Source organism: Canis lupus, chromosome 35 (genome assembly GCF_048164855.1).
Source record: "Canis lupus baileyi chromosome 35, mCanLup2.hap1, whole genome shotgun sequence".
In the NCBI taxonomy this organism is placed as follows: Eukaryota; Metazoa; Chordata; class Mammalia; order Carnivora; family Canidae; genus Canis; species Canis lupus.
Window position 1 is genome coordinate 10,465,019 of NC_132872.1, and position 21,488 is coordinate 10,486,506.

General features: G+C 39.4%; 1 long non-coding RNA gene across 5 annotated transcripts; it reads right to left on the reverse strand.

Moving 5' to 3' along the window:
- Positions 1-744: 744 nt before the first annotated feature.
- LOC140624732 (uncharacterized) lies at positions 745-21,232 on the reverse strand. 5 transcript variants are annotated; one of them, XR_012024213.1, is made up of 6 exons: positions 21,067-21,232; positions 17,212-17,688; positions 10,338-10,545; positions 9,873-10,168; positions 2,272-2,522; positions 745-1,006 (listed from the first exon to the last, which is right to left on the reverse strand). It is a non-coding gene; the product is annotated as an uncharacterized lncRNA (long non-coding RNA). The 5 variants fall into 5 exon arrangements; XR_012024215.1 differs by lacking the exon at positions 2,272-2,522 and having other exon boundaries at positions 21,067-21,231; XR_012024212.1 differs by lacking the exons at positions 745-1,006; positions 2,272-2,522 and adding an exon at positions 8,565-9,161 and having other exon boundaries at positions 21,067-21,231.
- Between the last annotated feature and the right edge of the window lie 256 nt (positions 21,233-21,488).

Here is a 21,488-nt window from a genome sequence, read left to right on the forward strand (position 1 = left end):
ACTCTGTCTTCTCAAGTCCTGTAAACACACATGCATGTGCATACACACATAGGAATCTGTTTTAAAGTGCCGTGTATTCCTCTGTAAGATGGCCAATTCTTTGTATTGTATGTATTCTGTTCAGAATACATAAATAAGAAGTTTCCTACGACAAGACAGAGAAAATCTGTGCTATAGAATGGATAGGATTTAGCATTGACTTTGGAGTAGTCCTTGACACAATGCTGAAACATTAAGCTGCTGTAAATTTTGTGTGACAGGTAAGCTTTGGAAATGTTAAAGAAAAAAGTCCCTGGACTGAACTTACTTAATGCTACAGTTTTCAAAATGTTTATTTCTTTGACTGATTTTTATTAGCAGAAAACTCTTCTTTTTAGACAGTCTATTCAGATTATATTCTATATAACCTACTTATATAAAACGGATAAAAGAGGAGGAACTGCTTTGAATGCAGTGCAGATGAGGGACACAGGCCTCCCATGCTCAATTCTAATGCCCAAGTCACCCCTACTGAAGTCTGAGTCCTATGAAAATTCTAATGTAAAACTGCTATACTAAGAATTTCATTCTTTTGCAGAGTTCTTCAAACTGCAGTGAATAGTTAGAAAGTATTGGGCAGAATTTGCTATAGCCTGGCTTTTATAATTTGAATTGTATAAATGTACATATATTGTACTAGGATCAATGTTTGATATTTCTAATGTTGTTTATTTTATTAAAATATATACATTTTTTTTTCTGGGCATCTCAGGAATCAAATTAAGATTGGCTGCTCACAAGTAGCTGCATTCTAGTACACACGGAGAGTTTTAGAATTGAGTTCTCTTCTTTATGTAGTATGTCGAATGCTTAGAACGGGTGAGCACACAGGAGAAGGGATCCTATCAGTTTGTCTCATAAGCAGGAAGTTCTCATTGCCGATTTGTTGGATGGATGGTTGAAGTTAGACTCATTTTCATTGTAGAATGAAAAACATCAAGAATCAAGGTCCATGGTGAGTAAATGTCTATAAGAAATTATAATTAACATGGTTTTCCACCCCCTTCATTATTTGTTCAGTATTGAAATAAAATGATAGGGTTTAAGGTAGATTTTTAGCTATAGCTTTTAGGGATATTGGCTGAATACTAAAAATATGAGACAGCTTTTAGCTAATTTCAAATACTATTTATTGAGCAGTTGCTAAATGTCAAAGAACCATGCAAAGGCTTATTAGGCATTATATCACTTGGGCGTCACAATAACCTTCATAGGAATCATAATCATCATTCCCATTTAGAGAAGAGAAAAGAAGTTAAGTAACATATCCAAAGTCACCAAGTTTATAAATGTTGAGGCTGGGATTTGAGGTCAATTCTTCTTGGCTCTGGAACCTTATGTTCTACAGCTTCCCTGCTGAGTTAATGCATAATTTGTAAAGAATTCAGTGTTCTATTTTGACTTGAGCCTGCTTGGAATTACAATTATGCCAAACAACAGTGAAAGCAAACTCCAGTCAGCTCAAGGAATTCATCTAGTCCTTTGTTACAATGCAAACTTTTTCTGCATTTTTCCAACCATGGGGAAAGACCTACATCTTGGTAAGCCAATTGCTCTTACCTTTTCTCTCTCGGACATTACACATTCTTTCTAGAACCCAGAACTGTTTTCCCTGGATTTTAATGCAAATTCTGACACTTCTTTATGACCTCAAAATTAGACTACTTAACAAAGGACATGGTTTGAAAACCTCATTCTATCACTTGGGTTCACTTCCACTTTTATTTAATCCCATCGCAGGTAGGAAATCTAGGACATGTTTTTAGCAGTCTTCCTGCTGTTTCCATGATGAAACTGCCCCCAAATTGTGCAGAAACACAGAAAACTCTGTAACTACTGTTGCAGCAGGACTATGATGGCAGTGGAGCGCACTTTCAGGAGACGGTTGTGTGTGCAGAAGAGAAATGGCAGCACTACAAAAGAGGTCCCTAAAGTGGCAGCTGCCTGTTGTGCTCTCTGATGCCTGCATCGAAGGTCAGGGGAACATTATTTAAACAAGTGAACTCAGGAGACTAGTACATTCCCACTGCCTTACATCATTGTGGAAGTAAACTGTGCCCGCTGGAGCCAAACAAAGCCAGATAAAGCCTTTCAGATTTCATGTTGATACTTAATACCGTGAAATTGGGGCAAAGTTTATCAAGCTAATCGAATAATGAGAATGGTGCCGTTCACATTATTTAAAACTATCACACTCACAGAGCCATCAAACAAAGGAAAGAGAAACCGTACGTGTGTACAAGCTAATCCCAGTAGGCATGGCCTTCTTATTTTTCCCTCCTCTTCACCTCTGCAAGAGTCACCCACATCTCTCTCCTCTGCCTTCACGTATTGAAGAAAGCGTGGGTGGTGAGCAATCTGTTGTGGTGCCCAAGGACTGAAGCTGCATCAGATCGGACCATGAGAGTAGTGGGAAGAGGCCACAATTGGAGATGTGGCAGGAGCATTTCATAGGCTGTTTGAAGTCTTGAGCTTTTATTGTCCTTTGCAAAAAGAATGAAAGGTTTCATCTCTGCAGGTACATTGAGCTGTCCTCACATAAAATCTAAATCCAAGTTTGAACGCAAACTCTCCTTGTCTCTCTCCTGCCCCAACCTATCCTCCGTTTTATTTTGCCACGCTTTATAAAATCTCTTGTTCATCTTGTTTTATAGACTTCCTCCTAACCACAGACATTGAACCAAACAAATATTTCCAGTGCTTCACCAATTCAGCCGCCCGGCCTGGCTCTGAGCAACACAAACACTGCCTGTAGCTATTGTAAGCTTCCTGGATCCCTGGCTTCTCACTCATGCCAAGATGAAGAGACAGGGTAGAAAGAGCTCCTTTTAAATAAAAATTATTTATTTGAGATGGAGAAAGACAAAGCATGAGCAGGGGCAGGGGCAGGGGCAGAGAAGGAGAAAAACCCCCAAGCAGACTCACTGAGTGTGGAGTCTGATGTGGGGATGGATCCCAGGACCCTGAAATCATGACCTGAACTGAAATCAAGAGTCAGACACTTAAGCAACTGAGCCACTCAGGTACCCCAGAAAGAGTTCCTTTAACTGAGAAACCTGCCATGCTAAAAATAAAGCAACTAATATGTACTGACATTCTCCACGGACATCTGCAACAGGCTGAGGATGGACAGCCTGTTTTCATGTTATTTTTTTTTTTTAACTTTGTGTTTTCCAATCCCTGAAATTGTTGCACCTTTTGAAAATTAGTCTATACTCTGTCCTTGCTAGGGCCTAGCAGACGTGTTGCTTGAGGCCCTGGAGTTATATGGAATCACATTTTCAACATGGTTTTAAAAAGAAAATGAAACAGAAGACAAAGGAGAGATAAACTCTCTTAAGATACAATGCATGCTTTGGTTCTTTAGAAAAATCACTTTAGCAATGATTAGGACAGAAATTACTAGAATTACATGAATAGCAAGCAAGAGGCACTTACCTATTTTGGGATTCATGAAAACAAAACAGAACAAAACAAAACAAAAAACATCATGGGAACACCTGTCCTGGCATATCCTTTTAAGAAGCCTCATTTTAAATGTAGCTTTATAAGTAACTATGAAATTCCTCAAATAATCAATTCTTTAATAATTATTAAGATGTGGACATTGGCATAGAGTCTCTATAGAAAACAGTTGTGTTTTTGAAGCAGACCATCTTAAATCACAAAAAGAAGAGGTCAAGAAAATAGAACCATGGCAAGAATTGAAAAGAACCCACTTTTTGTTCTTTGCCAGAGATATCCGGAGAGTAAAAAAGAAAACAAAAACAACCCCCTCATAAAAACCACAAAACAAAGAAAAAAAGAAAGAAAAAAATTAAAAAAGAAAGAAAAAAAAAACCAAAAACAAAACATTAACAAACAATAAAGTAAGTAGAACAAACAAAAACACTAGAAGAGGCAAAGATAATGGACACTAATCCTTTTTCTACTACTTTTGTTTGTTCCAACACTAAAATAATATCAGCTGGTAGAAGGAGACCGCTCTACTGAGACATGGTGATGTAGCAAAGGTAGTTTATTGCTTTGACTGGATGCACTTACAGTGTTGGATTGGTGAAGTGTCTTTTTAAATTATTTTAATTTAATAATCATTTAATTTATAATTAGTTAAGATCATTCTTATACTCTTTTCAGGTTCCTGAATCTTTCAGATTTGGGGACCTATCTGTTTTTGAAGGGAAAAAAAGGATTTATGTGAAGAGAATAATGATGACCCAGTCGTTCACTCTGCAGAGAAGGGTCCAGGTTCCCTGCAATATGGTATTAAGGGACAGCTTGTTGGTAAAAAGAGGAATTAGACACTGGTGCAGGTGACTGATGAAGGCAATCATGGGACCTTTCTCCATGGAGTTCGTTACCAATAGGAACAAGAAGAAAACTGCTAGGACACCCGATGATGTCAGCTCCCTGCTGACTAGAGCACCTTTTGACTCTCAGGCCGGGTGCTGGTCAGGTGTTCTCTTGGTGGGGTGGACTGACCAGAGGTCCCTCCTCTTGTGTACTGATTGAACATCCGATTGAAGATCTTCAAAGAGAAAATATTTCTGGAACTAACGTGTGTCCTTTATAGTTCTATTTTTGCTTTTCTTCAGTAAAGGAGAGTGAATTTCTGGGCCACCATTATTTACCTGGTAACTTTGCATATCTTTGCTAAAGGGGAGCTGGGAAAGGCTGGCTTTCTGAAGGGCTTTCAATCAACCATTGAATGGATGCATTCTGCTACTGTGTATACCCTCTAGCACTTGGCTTTTAATTTTTACATCTGAATTATGAAATGATACCTCTACCAGCTACTGCCAGGAGCTGGGAGCATTAATATCGATGTCCAGAAAGGTTGGAAGCACAGCCACAAGATGTTTTATAGATGAGAATTATCAGAAATAGTATCAGAGTAAATAAATCCACTATCCAATGTGCCTACCTTTTCACCCCAAATTTTGAAAGGGGTTATTTTTTAAAGGAGCAAAATCAACATATGATCTGAGCCTACTAAGTCTAACATAGAAATGTTTCCCTCTTCTCTTCCCACCCACACTCATCTCTCATTATAAACATGGTGATTGACCCAGGGCTGACCACAGCAAGGTGTGTCTTAGAGCAGCAGTTGATAGAAAATATAGAGGAAAGAGAGAGGGAGGGAAGGGCAGATTTGGACAGTAAGTGAATTCCCTTGCAGTTTTGTACTCCGTTATAACCACATCAATGTACAGAAGGCAAACTGATGCCTGTGATGTTTGGGAACCATCTGCTGAGCCTAAGGCAAATTTCACATTAAAACCCAATTTCAGTTGTGACCTAAAAATGAGGAGAAACGCTATGGTTCTGAGTGAATTCCACTTTGAAAGTCTCATCTCTACTCCTAGCACTGTGAAGTGAAACTCATAAGGTGAGAACCTAAATGAAACAAAGGCCTTGGGAAGCGAACACTGAGCTCCTAGTCCCCCGTTGCCGCTCCAGGATTTACACAGCTGTGGTCATGTCCACAAACCAGGCTCAAGTGCTGATGTGAGGAGTGATTGCAAATCTGCTTGACCAGCTTCTGCGCAGTGGAACAAAGAGTTGCTTCTTTTCCATTTGCAACCATGACACCACTTCACATAGTTTTATTTTCTATCAGGAGCAAAGGTTAGGAATCTTCATGCAATTATGGGAAATCCAAGAATACTTCCCCCTCCCCCCACCAAAAAAAACAAAAACAAACACCAAGAAATGAAGGCCAATGTGCACTTGGTTCTAAATTCTCTTTTAATCCTTATTTTTCTTTAGGCCACTTCTCTGCTCCTTTCGGGACAAAATAAAGGTAGATTACAATGTTCCTGACTTGGAAGCATTTTATCAAGAGAAAGTTAAGGCTTGGAAGAATCATAAGATATAGCAATTTTTGCTCTGTAGCTAAAACAATACTCTTCCAAAGGATATCCAGACTTATCATAGATATTGATCCTATGTAACTCCAACTTGGATTTTCTGTTATTATGCTTTGATGAGCTGCGTTTGCATTTACAAGATCAATGAGAGTGGTATTAAGGGGGCGGTGGGGGGGGGGTGAGGAAGATGTGGAATGTTTACTGCCTGAGGAGGACAAGAGCTCCCTGCTGAGAAGTCCATGAACCCAAGAGAATGTTCCTGTGAGTACTGTCATGATGTGGGCCTCTATAGACCTTGTGAGTGTCAAGGAGATAAACACAAAGCAATGGAAACTATATAAACATACTGTAACATTATAGCATGAATTGGTGCTTAGATGTAAACATGCAAAAGTCTTGAAAACAAGTTGAATCAGAAATACCTTCCTAGAGAAGATGGGCATTTTGTTGTTGTTTTTTTCTTTGTGGGGGAGGGGCAAAGGGAGAGGGAAACAGAATCTTAAGCAGGCTCCGTGCCCAGTGCAGAGCCTGATGCAGGGCTTGATCTCACAACCCTGAGATCATGACCTGAGCTAAAATCAAAGGGCAAGACACTTAGCTTCCTGAGCCACCCAGGCACCCCAAGAAAGTGAGCATCTTAAAGAACGCAATGGACATGATTTAATGACATATAATGGAATACTTGATTGTCATGTGTGAATCCACCATCCTTACCAAAACTTCTTGACACTTGCATCACGGCAGTGCATGAAAGAAGGTTACAGAGCCCGTAGCTCAGTCTCATTCACCTAGATTGCAGACCAGCAGCAGCAGCAGCAGCAAAATCAGGTGGTTGAAATGATCGTAGATCTTCCTGTTAGTAGCTCATTGCAAACTACTTTAGTACCTGCAGGAAGAAGCTTGCCAGATCCCCCTGTAAATCATCATTTTCCAAACTTGACTGACTGCAAATCATGGGGGAATCATGTTAAAAAGCAGCTTCTAGGGGATCCCTGGGTGGCTCAGCGGTTTCGCGCCTGCCTTTGGCCCAGGGCACGATCCTGGAGTCCCAGGATTGAGTCCCGCATCAGGCTCCCTACATGGAGCCTGCTTCTCCCTCTGCCTGTGTCTCTGCCTCTCTCTCTCTGTCTATCATAAATAAATAAATAAAAATAAATCTTTAAAAAAAAAAAAAGCAGCTTCTAATTCAATAAATTTGGGGTAGCAGCTGAGCATCTGTAATTCCAATAAGCTGCCAGGTGATACTGATACTGGTCTATAGACCACACTTTGAAAAGCAAAAGTATAGAACAGTGAACCCTTTTTGATAGCTCTGAAAATTTCCACATCAAAGTGAGGTGTGTTCTGTGTGTTCGTGTGCGCACGCATGTGTATATGCATGTGTTAATCTGGTGACGGTGATGGGAGTATTAAAATTGTTGAGCCAGATGTCTTCTGAAAATATGATCTGGCTTGGGAGCACTGTACATAGAGTCTATAGCATTTGGCATCCCACTTCCCCTATTAAACAATGTCATTTCGTTTTGGTCAAAGCCTAGAAGTCTTCTATAGGGGTATCTGTGACACTTTCATTATTATTTCCCCCTAAAATCTCAGTAGAGAAAAGCTGGGATTGCATTATTAGATGAATTATGACTAAGAATTCTATTTCCTCTTCTATAGAAATAAAAATGTGTTCAAAACCCCTTCAGAATTCACTGCTGTGTGTTTGGTGTAGTTTCCACAAAGTTACTTCAGGGTCTTTCACAAATCTATATAGGCCTAATCGCGAGGGATTCTATTTTAACAGCTCTTTCAGTCTGGCTGCTAAGCTTTTATAGTTTATTTCACAGTATGGCATTTTTGTTGCTTTTCTACTGGTTCAGCATTCCGAGGTCAAACAAGACTTTTTGAACACCTGTTTTGTGCAAAAAAGCTCCTAGGGACTAGAAAGATGCGTAAAACCTCGTCAGGCAGCCCCAGGTTCACATTCCAGCTCGATCACGTACAAACCACGTGAGTTTGGGTGCATTAATAGAGCCTAAGCCTCAATGGCCTCATCTGTAAAGTGGGGATAATAATGCTGATTTTGAATGGAGGTTGCATTAAATAGGAGATGGAGATTAAAGAGCACGCTTGCGATGAGCACAGAGTAATGGCCAGAACTATTGACTTCCAGTATTGTACACCTGAAACTAATCTAATGTTTGTTAACTAACTGGATTTAAGAACTTCAAAAAAGAAAAAAATAATGATGCTATTTATTTATAAGAATCACACACAATAATTTATATAAAGTCTTTAGCTTGGGATCTGTAAGAACTAAAAAACAAAAATAGTGGTAGTGACAATGATGTTATGTACCCACACTGAAGAATATCAAAATAGCACTAGATCCTGAATTCTATCAGTGTTCTCATTGTATAAAACATATTCTGAGATGTAAATAATCTGCTTCATAGAGTGTATGTGTGTGTGTTTTCTATGGTCTATAGAAACTGAGTCATCGGGTTACAACTTTGGTTAATATGCAGAATAATTTACTTCAGAAGAAAAAGGATGGGAAAGAATCAGGCTTAGATTTAGGAAATAATGTGCTTAAAAGAGCTTCTAGAAACTTGGAACACAAATTACTGTAGTCTTACCTCATTCTTTTTTTTTTTTTTTTCATTCCATAACCAGACCAAAAAAATTGTTGCTATTCAAGTAGTAAATATTTATTTTGGTCTTATTAACTTAAACTAATTAAAGGAAAGCAAATTCCCAAGGTGAGGTGTGAAACCCGGTGAACCAGCCTAAAAGAACAGGGACCGTGTTGTTTGTTCAGCCTTATTATCCCTAACATCTAGCATATGGCGCCAGAACCGTATTTATTGAAATGAGTTAAACTAGATTTTTCGCTCATGGTTAAAACATTTATTTTATGTGTGTGTGTGGAGGAGAGAGAGGGTGCCTGTATTTCTCCATATAACCTTCAAAATGATTTAAAGCTTGAATAAATCTTAAGACCCAGTTGAGAAAGCTTACTTGGGCTTTATGACATACCAGCATGTTTTCCAAGGGAGAGATGGATTAAAATGGGGCAAATGAGTGGACCAGGGCTGTTTGAAACTGCTTTTTATGATTACAGCATGAAAGAACATTTGTGCACTAAATGAGCACGGTCAGAAACTGCTTATGAGACAAAAGCAATAATATAGTCTTCTAGAAATGCTCCTCCACTGGATGGGTGCACTGGGACAAACTAGTTCACCTTTGCAGCCTTCAGTTTTTCTATGTATCAAATGAGAAGATTGTATTAAAATATATACAATTTGGGGCACCAGGGTGACTCGGTTGAGCATCTGATTCCTGATTTGGGCTCAGGTCATGATCTCAGAGTCGTGAGATGGAGCTCTGCTTTGGGTTCCACATCGAGTGGGAAGTCTGCTTGAGATTTTTGCTTCCCCTCTCCCTCTCCCTCCACAACAAATAATGAAATAAAGTATATGCAATTTAATTCTATCTCTACCATTATCTCCTATCGAGCAAGGCAATTTGATGCTTAAAGTTTCTGTCCTTGATACAGAAAGGGCGACAGAACATGAGAGACTCCTAACTCTGGGAAACGAACTAGGGGTGGTGGAAGGGAAGGTGGGTGGGGGGTGGGGGTGACTGGGTGACAGGCGCTGATGGGGGCACTTGACGGGATGAGCACTGGATGTTATTCTATATGTCGGCAAATTGAACACCAATAAAAAATAAATTTATAAAAATTAAAAAATAAAATTTCTGTCCTTGAACTATTTTTTTTGAACCTTAAATGTAATACCTGTTAAAGATAGTTAAGGACACGTGTGGATACTATTATTTTTTTTTAAAATTTTGCAGAGGAGGAAACACAAATAGATAAGGTAAATTGTCCAAGATCATATATGTATAAAGAGATGAAGTCAAACTTTGAAAACTTTAGACACTATGTTTTGAATCTGTGTGCAGAGTTACCTTCTAAGTTTTTCATGGTGATGAGTGGACAAGCCAAGACATGAAAACATGCTTTAGTCCAATGTGTTCCAGAGATGCCAAGTAGATCCATTTGGTCTCCATGCAATAGAGGTGTTAGGACATAAGAAGCAATGGTAGAGTGTTGCCAAAGAGAATGATGACAACTACTAGAGTGAGAACATGATGGGAAGAGTCAAAGTTTATCATGAGGCAGAACTGAGCTCTAAATACTAGCTTTGCTCCTTCCCAGATGTTGGGTCTTGCAATGGTCATTTAACTGCATCTCAGTTCTTAATCTGTAAGATAATCATAATATTATAAACTTCTCAGGATTCTCACGAGGGTTAAATGAGATTTTAGACAAGTAGTGTCTAGTGCCTCTACACTGGGGACAGAGAGAGGTCATGGGAGAATCATGAAAATTCATGAGGGTAGAAATTAGATGTTTGAAATAGTTATTACCACAGTATCTTGGAACACATTTGTTGTTGTTATTCTTCGGATGAGTGACCTAAGAGAGCTTCCTCTCCCCATCTTTATTATAAACCTCTTGAAGACAAAGGCAGGTCTTTCATGGTCTGTATCCCCACAAAAGCCAGGTGGTACCAGGTGCGAGGGAGCAAGAACTTCACGAATGCTTCGTGACTGATATTTGGAGGGCATCCTCATAGCTCTGTGTATCAGAATAGAATGGAGAGAGAGAGGGAAAAGGGAGATTAGCTGGGAGGCTGCTGGGAACGAAAGAAACATTTCCATTTAAAACCTACCAAGTCAGCAGTTCGCAGTGTGTATTGATTTGCTTTTTAAAAAAGAATATTAATTTCCCTTTTAAAATGTGGGTGAAAGACTAAACAAATTGGGCCTTGGATTTATTTACTAAGATGCAGTCCCTGATTATTCTTCCCTTTAAATCATCCTACTGCCATACTGCAGGCCCTCCAAACATTAATGTTGCCTTGCTTCTGGTAGAGGCTGGCCAATGTGGCATTTCATAATTCAGAGGTAGAAAGGTTCTCACAACTTCAACTCCAGTGTCTGCACTGTGCCAAGAGAAGGAAAGGAAAATTGGAGTATACAACAGGATTTGAAAATTAATGTTTTTAAGATGATTAATCTCCTGTGAGAATGTTCTAGATTTCTACCTGTCAAAAGGATGCTCGATGCTCAGTTTCAGTTCTGATCACACTTGTTACGTGTGGACTTACCAGTTTTGGTTGAATGTATCCTTTTGTTCATTCATTCAACAAATATTTATTGAGTGCCTGGTATTTACCAAACTGAAGATAGTCATGAACCCCTGTCCTTGGGGACAATTTAGAATCTATTTCTCTCAGTCCCATAGAAACCAGGAATACAAGGTCAAACTGTAATTAATTCATCCAACTAATGATTGTTGAGCATCGACATAAATCAGTTACCATGCTGAGTGCCAGAATTATCTGCCAATGAACGACACTGGATCTGCCTGAGGGACCTATCAGTCTCGTGGAGTCAGTAGATACACAAAAAGAACAGAGAGGGTGACAGAGAGTGTACTGGAGAGGATCAGCAGTTAGCTAGGGCAATGGAAGGGAAGGGTAGGAAAGGGAAGGGCTGATGGGAGAGGAAAGAGAGTGTAGAGAGTGCCAACAGAATGAAAATAGAAATGATTGTAGGAGTCTGAGAATGGGATGTGAAAGCCAAAGACAAATGATGCAGGAGGTTGGAAAGATGAGCAAGATTCTGGAATGTGCAAACCTGGTATGCCACATCAAGAGACTTGGTCTTGATCCCTAACTGCACGATGAGGTCCTCCTTGAGTGCAGATGGAGGGGTCAAGCTCATCCTGCTTTCTTTCTGTATCCTCAGTGCTCAGTGGAGACTAAATAAGTACTCAGGGAGGGAATGGATAAGCGGGCTTGGGAGGGAGTGGGATGCTGAGGACCTGAGCTGGTTTTTCATTCAGAAAAAGTACTCTGTCTGGCTCATAGGGAACAAGGCTGGGGTCAGTGAGCTTGTTAGTGGACCAGGGCATTAATCCCAACAAGAAAATATGGTGGTGTGAGCTAGGATGCTGGCAGTGAGAATGGGATTTTCTGCCAGTTGGGAAGAGGAAAACTTTTTTTGTAAGCTTCTGTGTAGTTCTCATATTTTTAGATTTTGTTTGTTTTGATTTTTGTTTGCTTGTTGGTTCGTTGGTCTTTTGTATTTCTTTTTTTTTTTTTTTCCTCCTTTCTCCACAAAGAGCTCCCCCCACCTCCAAAATGTACTTGCTTTGTCCCAATATTGATGCCAGGCACCCAGTGTACAAGTTGAGTTTTAGTAATTGAGCATTATCTTGAAGTGTTTACTATTCAATTCCACAGACATTCCCCTCTTAATGTATCTCGTTTAGGTAATCACTATTAGCTCGATATTGAGTGTGTTTCAGAAGTACTTGCTAACACTACGATCTTTAAGTCCAAATCTATATGAGCAAAACTCTTCATTAGGCCCTGCTTTTCTCCGATATGGTCTGTTTCCTAGCTGCAGAACCAATTGAGTGGCAGGACACCTCCCTACATTCCTAATGTCCTGCCTCTGTCTGCTTTTGTTGACTTATTTCCCATCAATAAAATCAGGATTCTTGATACTCTCAAGTAACGGCAGGGGAGTTTCAAACCCCTTGCAATGGGAAGTATTTCCAAGCTGACAAACGATTTCAACATCTCAGATCACCATGAAGTTTCCTATGTGAACCTATTACAAAATGTTCCTAGGGGCACCTGCATGGCTCAGTAGGTTAAGCTTCTGCCTTAGGCTCAGGTCATGATCTCAGGGTCCTGAGATGGAGCCCTACTTCTGGCTTCCTGCTCAGAGGGGAGTCTGCTTCTCCCTCTCCCTCTCCTCTGCCCCTCCTTGTGCTCTCTCTCTCCCTCACTCTCACTCTCACTCTAGCTCTCTTTCTCTCAAATAATTTTAAAAAAAATTTCTTGGAGGCAGTTGAAACAAACTATTAGTGCCATAAAGGGGGAAAAAATTCTATAGGGGCTTAAAGGAGAGTCTTAAAGTATCTCCCTCAAATAACTTTTAATCTCTCCCCAAAATGAAATGTTTATGCAGATGTGTCTCTAATGAGACCATGGTAGTTCGGGCTGTGAGCTTATAAGCATTCTTTAGCATGGAGAGAGGTCTTAAGACACCACAAAGTAGTGTTTCTTTCTTCCCTCAGCAGTTGCTCTAGAGGTCTGACCAATTCCCTCTCCCATTGTCATTGGATGGCTTCCCAAGATGAAAGGCCAGGTCTGTGTCTGGGTTATAGGCAGAAGGAGGGCGGAAGAGATGGGAAAGACTGAGGATGAGAGCAGGACCAGTGAGCAGTGCCACTCAGCCTATTGAGATGCCATCCACCTTGTCACTGGGTGGCAGAGGCCAACAATTTGCACCACATGATTAGTACAAGAAAGCAAATTAAGCAGTTATTAAAGGGAGGCAATGAATTGGTACCTGGCAGTAGGCTGTGAGAAGATCTGTCAGTCTTCCTTATTAATTGAAAAAAATGCCTTCAGAGAAGCCCTTTCCAAGCATGTTTACTTAGTTACACTGAAGGCCCAGTGTCTTAGCAAACAACCTATCATTATTATTAGTGGTAACTTAATAATAAGATTAATAGCAAATATTATTTTCTCTGGAATGGTAAATCTTGGAAGGTATTATTATTATTACTATTATTGCTATTAGTGGGAGAAATGTGTCTCTCTAAGGCTAGGCTCTAATTACCATTTTTATGAGTACTATATATTCTTATACATAGGCAAACAGGTTTGTTTATGAAGGGCCTTTCTCCCTCCCTGCATCACTACTCCAAAGCTTAACCGTTTATGAGGCAAGCACACCAGACTGAGAAGAAGGTGATACATGTCATCAGTGGAGTTTTACATTCTCAAATAATGAGCAAGGTAGCTGCAATGTCACTGAATGCTCAGTAGCACGTAAGCATGGACTTTGAGTTTTCTTTCATGGATTTCATCCAAGCATAAGCTGGACAGTGATTAGCTGTATAGTGGCAGGCGTGTCAGTGTCAGGTAAGAAAATGGACTGTCCTGTATGGTTCATTCTAGTCCTGAAAATCAACAATTCTGTTGGATGATGCCACATGAAGAATGCCCAAATGATCAAGAGAAACAGGTGCCACTTCTGGGAAAATGGCACTGCTGGATTCCAGCTTCAAATAATTATAAGGAGAACTTCTTTTACTGAGCTTCGTAACCCTTGGTCAGTGAGGGAAGTATCAGGAGCACTTTATCAAGCCTAATGTTTAGGTTAATGAAAGTTAAGGATTATTTTCTTACTCCTTAGGACGTTCTGGGAATATTCCAGGTAGAATATAGACATGAGATATGCCCATTAGTCAACTAAGAGTAACTCCTAGTAGCTGAGGTCCAGAGTAGACTGAAAAGTCAGGGTTGTTCCTTGTGTCTGTCTTTTTATATCATCTCCTTTTTCTCTTTTATGCACATGCAGATGTCTTTCTTTTCTATGCTTTTCTCCCTATTTGTTCCCAAGGGAGAGTCTCTTGACCCCCTAATTTGTACACCACTTCCTTTGTTGCCCTTTGTCAATAGAAGGAAGCATCTACAAGGCCATTGCTTCTCAGTTTTATTTCAACATTAGTGTGTCTGTGAATCGCTGGGGGTTTTGCTAAAATGCAGGTTCTAATGCAATACATCTTGAGTGGGACTTGACATTGTGAATTTCTAGCAAACCCTTAGGTGATGGAGATGTTGTATCAGTGGAGCGCATTTGGAGTAGGAATGCTCTAAACCAGCCTACTTGTATTCTTTACTTTGTCCTTTCTAAAAAGTGACTAAGGAATAACATAATCTTTTTCCTCTCTCTCCTGGCCTCCACCAGAAGTGGAGTAAGAGGAGCAGCTACATGGGTGAGTATAAATGATGCACAATGGACCAAGGCAACAGTGAACTAGGGCACTCTCTTCTCTTGCCCGAGAGGTTCACTGACTTGCATTGTCCAGAGGCAGAGAATGATTCAGAACAATTTGGTCCAGTAACCAAAACTGCTGGTGAAAGTAGATTAAAGCTCTAAAGATTTTAGGTCCTATAAAGCCACATCCCTAAAAAGCTATATTGCTAAAAGATCTCAAAGCATATGTTTCCTTATGTAATTAAGAAGCAATCCAATCCTTTGTAAAACCCTTACTACCAGCTTATAGGAACTTCGACAGTGATTGGTATGTTCTGCCCTATAATTTTATTTTTATATCATCTTAAAGTTCTTCTTTGGAAGGCACAGTAAAGAACTATGCAAAAAGAAGAAAGAAAGATGGAAAGAGAGGAGAAAAATTGTGCCACTTTGATTTAAATGACCACTCTCAGTGTTGAGAAGGAGGGGTGATGAGTACAGTGTTAGACTCCAGAAACTCAGGGATGGCAGTTCTATGGTTTAGAGTGAAAATCTATGAAGGGGTAACTCGGGAAAAAGAAGATGGAAATAAGGAACATGGAAGGTTGAAGAAAGTTCAGAGAGGTAGAATTAGAGGCATATTCTAAGGGGATGATGGGGAAGGGAGCAATCCAAAGGAGAGTACCAGGTGCTTTGCCTGATGGTGGTCAACTTGATTGACTCATTTCTGGCTAAAGAAATGAGTTTCTATTTTGAATGGTATCTTTCTACACTTGAAATTCTGTTTGGGTAAAATATGTTGAGGGCGAGAACTTCATCTTATATTTATCTCTGAGTCTTTCTCTCTGACTTTAAGAGACAGAGCCTACCATGGTACTAGAGCCTAGTGTGGTACTTAACATGTAAATGAATGCTGAATCAATGTTTCTTCAATGTAAGGAGGGATAAATGAAGGTAAGATATCATTAAAATTCTTAGCTATGATCAAATCTCAATGTATTGAGTATTATTTAAAAGAGACAGATTTTGAGCTGGTACTTACTGGTATTTAGATAGATGATAGATAGATGATAGATAGATAGAGAGATAGATAGAGAGATAGAATTACTCTATATAATGCAAGATAAATTAATCTATACCTTGACTTAATAAGAGTGATGTGGTTTAAAGAAAACATATTCATATTTTCATATTAAATGTTCCTACACAAACAGCAACAACAATGATGAAACAGTCAGCAGGAAGCTTTGGGAGGTGATGGGCATTTTATTACCTTAATTGTGGTAATGATTTTACAGGTATATGCATATCTCCAAACTCCTCACATTGTATACATTAAATATACATGATTTTTTTCATATATCAACTATACTTCAATAAAGCTTTAAAAAATGATAATAAGAAGAGACATGTCTGAAGAATTTAAACCAGGAAAATGAAGAGTACCCGTCTTTCCCCCACCAAAAGAAACTCCCCAAAACTAATCCCTTTAATAGCAGTACTTTAGGAATGACCACACCATCGAGGAAGTAAAAAAAGACGATTCTTATGTTCCTATGGAAATAGCAAGGAAGGGGGCAACATTTGGCTGTCAACTTCTCCATTTTCAAAGAAGATGAAACTGTAGTTATCTACTATTCAGCCCTTCAAAGACCATTTGACATTCTAAGATCCTGACATAGGATTGTGGGACAGGGAAATTTCATGAACGTTGTTTGAATTAAGGTGGAGAAATCAGTCCAGAAAGCAAAGATTCTTGCTAACTGTGTCTCTCCTGTCCATCCTCCCATCCCAAATAAGAACAAGGAGGCACCAAAGGCACCACTCAATGAAGAACAGGTGGACAAAGCTCATCAGTGTATCCCTATTCACTGGGAACCCTCATTGCCCCCTTGCATTTCAGCCACAAAAATACAATGCACTTCTGCATAAACCTGTAATGGAGATCAATCGTTATCAGCCAAATAACAGCTGTGAGAGGGACTGAGGGAGGGGGCTGAGGGAGATATTCCAGATCTCCCTTGACACATTAAATTTGGGTTTTTATCCTGAAAGAAGTTGTAGGTGCTTTTCTTTATGACCGAAATAATCTTTGTAGTATTCCACGTGCTATTATCTTTATCTAAGTTTCTATTTGTTCATATTCCTTTGCATCTCATACTAAGAAAATTTATTGAATACCATTTTAATAATCCCTCCAACAACCTCTGTCCAATTAGGAAGGTACATAAAGATATTTTTGAGAAGAAAGCCCAGATCTTCCTGACTGCCGCCCTTCCTACATCAACGTTAGAGCAGTATAGGTCATCAACACAGTGCCCCCTCTGAGGTGGCTTTGCATGAGGTCTCAGCAAACACATTGCACAAGGGAACGGGGTTAATTGCCAAACTCGATGCTTGCACACAGAGACAGACAAGCGTGCCTTGCCAGCTTACAAATACATGAAAATCAGATTACCAGCTAAACAGTTAGATGTGGCTTGGGTTTGTATCCTCCTTTTCTAATGCACACCCACAGATGGAAGGGTTAAAGATGTGACAGTTGGCTCACACTGAACGTATCCTCTTTGATTCTGTAAAATTTGTTGTTTATTTCATTTTCTTTGTTTGCAGGCTTGGGAAATTAGTCATTTTCTCAGAGAAAATCAGATAATGAACATAAATCATTTGATCTCTAGGTCATTCATTTTAACCATCTCAAGGTTCTCACTTCCCAAAGTTCTTATCGCCTACCAACTGAGGAAAGAATAGATGGCTAAATTCTTCTTGCAGATAGACAGTTATTCACATAATTTAAAACCCTACCAGACAAGTAATTATACATCATCTCCCCCTTGATGCCTTCTACCAAGAAGGCAGAGACACAGGATGTTTCAGATAAGATGGTGAAAGGGACCAGAGTCCTACACTGAGGGCTGTGTCCTGCTTTCTTTACCTATAAAGGAAAAAAAAAAGTGTTTTTATCAGAGATTTTACCTAGTAAATGGGCAGTATATATGAACAGAAGGGATAAATAATATATTCATTTCTCCTTAAAACACAGTTCTAACAAAGTGGCAAAAAGCATAAAATAGTAGGAATGTACATCAACTACCTGAAAAATTGTAATTTAGATTACCATGGCATCTACTAAAGTCACATAACCTCTTTAGGCCAAATATTAAGTCTTTTGCATTAGTAGGGTGGAGAAAATAATAATTCTGTTCTCCAAGTTTGATGTTTTGTTTTGTTTTGTTTTTGAGGCAGGGGGAATTAAATGAAATTAGCTCAGTGAATTGAATGTAGCAAGTACTTGCTAACTCCTTAATCATTGTTTTATTTTTGTAAAGTTTTGAACGAGTTTAGAACGAGATTTAACCTTTCATTACCAAGTATTTGTGTTGTTGTTGTTGTGTTGTTTTGTTTTGTTTTGTTTTTTACGGTTATATTTATTTATTCATGAGATACAGAGAGATAGAGAGAGAGAGAGAGAGAGAGAAGCAGAGACACAGGCAGAGGGAGAAGCAAACTCCATGCAGGGATCCGATGTGAGACTCGATCCTGGGACTCCAGGATCACGTCCTGAGCTGAAGGCAGATGCTTAACCAGTGAGCCACCCAGGTGTCCCTGTTGTTTTTTAATTGAGGCTTGATGTTTGGGGCTATTTTCATACTAGACATACTATACTAGTCAAGTAATAATTAAATTGCCTCCTATTTTTAACTATTTGAAGACAGAGCTATAAATTACAGCTTCCGATGTTTGTGATAATGAGTATTGATAATGTGATATGAGTTTATATTCCAATTCAAAGTAAAGGGGATGATATTTTAATTAAAACATGTTAAACTATGTAGTCTCATCTTAGATGAACATGAACTTATTAGTAAAATGTGTGTGTGTGTGTGTGTGTGTGTGTGTGTGTTTGTGTGTGTGTGTTTAGAGTCCCTGGTCAAGAACACATGTCTGCAAAGTCATTTTATAACTAAAGCTCTATGATCCTGTATTTGAAGATTCCTTGCTGCTATGTAGAGCCAAGCTAAAGATACATGATGTAATTTCAAGAACTTTGGAGAGTTTTTATACCCCGTCCAAAATCCCATCAATTGAAAGACACCTGGATTTTAGCTATGATTTCAGAAATAGGATCACAATTAATGCAAGAATAATAGAAGAAGTGATATTTTAATCGGCTATTCAGTTAACATTTATTGTAGGTCAACTATGTGCATCCATTAACATGTACTTTAAATGAAATATTTGAGATAGGGCAGAAAAATATGAGGGGAAAGATCTTTGGGCAGTACATGCCTGAGTGATAAAGGACAATGAAGAAAGACAGAAAATGAGAATGGCAAACTGAACCAATTTCCTTGCAAGTGACCAAGTTTCAAGACCTAGAGATCATAATCAGGGATTTGAGAGTAGAAATTTGTACCTGGGGCTGATTTTGTCAAAATGTCTTTTTCTAATCTGTGTAGATAGGACATTTTAAGAAGAGTCCTCATCTGCTACTTCAACATAACCAGGCCACCTAGGTGCAGCAGAGTTCCTGTAACCAGTTGATGGGACAGGGTGATGTGACTGACTCCAGCCATCTTCTCTACTTCAAAAATGCAAAAGGTCTAGAGATAATGCAGCTCTGTAGCACTGGGAATATAAGCAAAGAGGAAGTACCCCTAATTCTTGTCTCTGTTCACAGCAGGAGCGATGAGTAGATTGATGGGACACAGAGTTTATTCTTTCACTGTCACTGATGGCAGGGACAGCTCTTCTTGTGTCTTAGGTGCCTACCGTAGGAGGAAAAGGTGAGCCTTAAACCCCAACTCCTATGCAGTGGAGCTATCAGCAGGGCTGGTACACAAGATGATGGATCAAGAGTTTTAAGTCTAGTCAAAATATGTTCTTGAAAGAGTCCAGACACATAGATAACCTGTGTTTGAGAGCAAAAACTTCCATACACCTATCTATCTATTATGCTTTTTGTAGGTTCTCAAGGACAGGTTTGTGTGTTTCTGGTTTTTGCTTTTAAAAAATCAATCCTTCCTTCCTTCCAGCTATTGAGTGCTTTATTTCCAAGCATACAGAAAACACTTCAAAGCTCTGTGCATGGAGTTAAATGTGGGTGATGGAGGCAAGAATAAGGATGCAAGCCCGCCTTTCAGCACTTCTCTGCTTTCACCATTCCCTGGGAGAAATACACGTGCATCAGCATACGATTAGACCAATGTGAAGCACTCCAATAAGCTATGTGCAAAGTACAGAGGAAGAGAGGAGTATTACATCTACCAGAGGGGGCCAGTGGTCAGGAACTATGTCAGAGAGGAGGTGATCTCTGAAAAGAGGCTGAGCAGAAATTCTAAGGAAGATGAAGAGAGGTGGCAAAGGTAGAGGATCTAGATGCATGGAGTATTTGCAGAACTTCTAGTAATCTGATGTGTTTCCACTGTCTGCTGGTTATACTGAGACTTCCGAAGGCAAATTCTATAAAAGAGGTGGAGATCTGGTTAGGAAAGACTCTGTATACAGTGTTGTCTAATTGTGTCATCCAAATGATAAAGTTGGACAGGTACAGGCTTAAATGTGTCCCCCCCCCCCCCAACTTCTACTTTGAAGCCTTAACCCCCAGTACCTCAGAATGTGACTGTAATTGGGGTGAATGAATGGAAATGAAGTGAATAAGTAGAAATGAGGTGAATAAGTGGAAATGAGGCTGTTAGGGTGCATCCTAATCCAATCCAACTGGTAATCTTATGAGAAAAGGAAGTCAGAATACCCAAGGAGACTCCAGAAATGTGTGTGCACAAAAGAAGGACCATACGAAGACACAGGGAGAAGGCAATGGGCTGCAAGTCCAGGATAGAGGCCCCAGAAGAAATCAGACCTTTGTCCTAGACTTGTATCCTCCAGGACTTGAGGAAGTGACTCTGTTAAGTCACCCAGTCTGTGTGTGACTATAGTTTGGCTCTTACAGCCCTAGAGAATTCATAAAGGGCCTTCATCAGCAAGACAGGCATTTTCAAAAAGAGGATCGGTGTGTTCAAATAGAGCCTATAGAAGTCTAAATATGTTGCTCCTGCAATCCTTTAATTATCTTAATAATCTGAAGTTGTTTTGTTTAACAATGTCTCTTTTGGACTGGCACAAGAAACTTATTTTGCTACTTTAACCAAGAAATCAAGGGGTCCAGAAACTGAAACCCAGCATACTCAAACCAGTTAGAGCCACATTTATTCATTAGATCACGCAATATTCCCAAAGGGGGAGAGATGTGATTTTCCTCTGGTAAGAGGAATAGAACTATCAAATCTGTAATAAATAGAAATCCTTTTACCTTTCACACATTTTCATAATTTCCCCTGCTGCTTCAGCTAATTAATTATCAATGCTATTTGTGTTTAGACAAGAGGGTTTGTCTCCTTCACAGCCCATCTGCTTCCTGGTAACCTTGCTGTGAAGTCATTGCAAAGCAGAGTTGCTGATAAAGCTATCATCTCCATGGCAACCTGCTGCTATGTCACAAACACAGGAGTGTGACCTCACTGAAGTTAAAAGGAGAAATCAAACCGGTGTCTGTTGTGTGAAGCGATAAGAGGTTTTAATCAGACACACAGTTAGTTATTTATTTATTTTCCAGAAATGCGGGAGAGAAGGATCCTTCTAGAGGAATGTACCTGCAATAACCTTGCTGCCAATTACTAATATTAAATAAGTGCTTTAATAGTAGAAGCACAATATAAATGTGCAGCTGCTTAT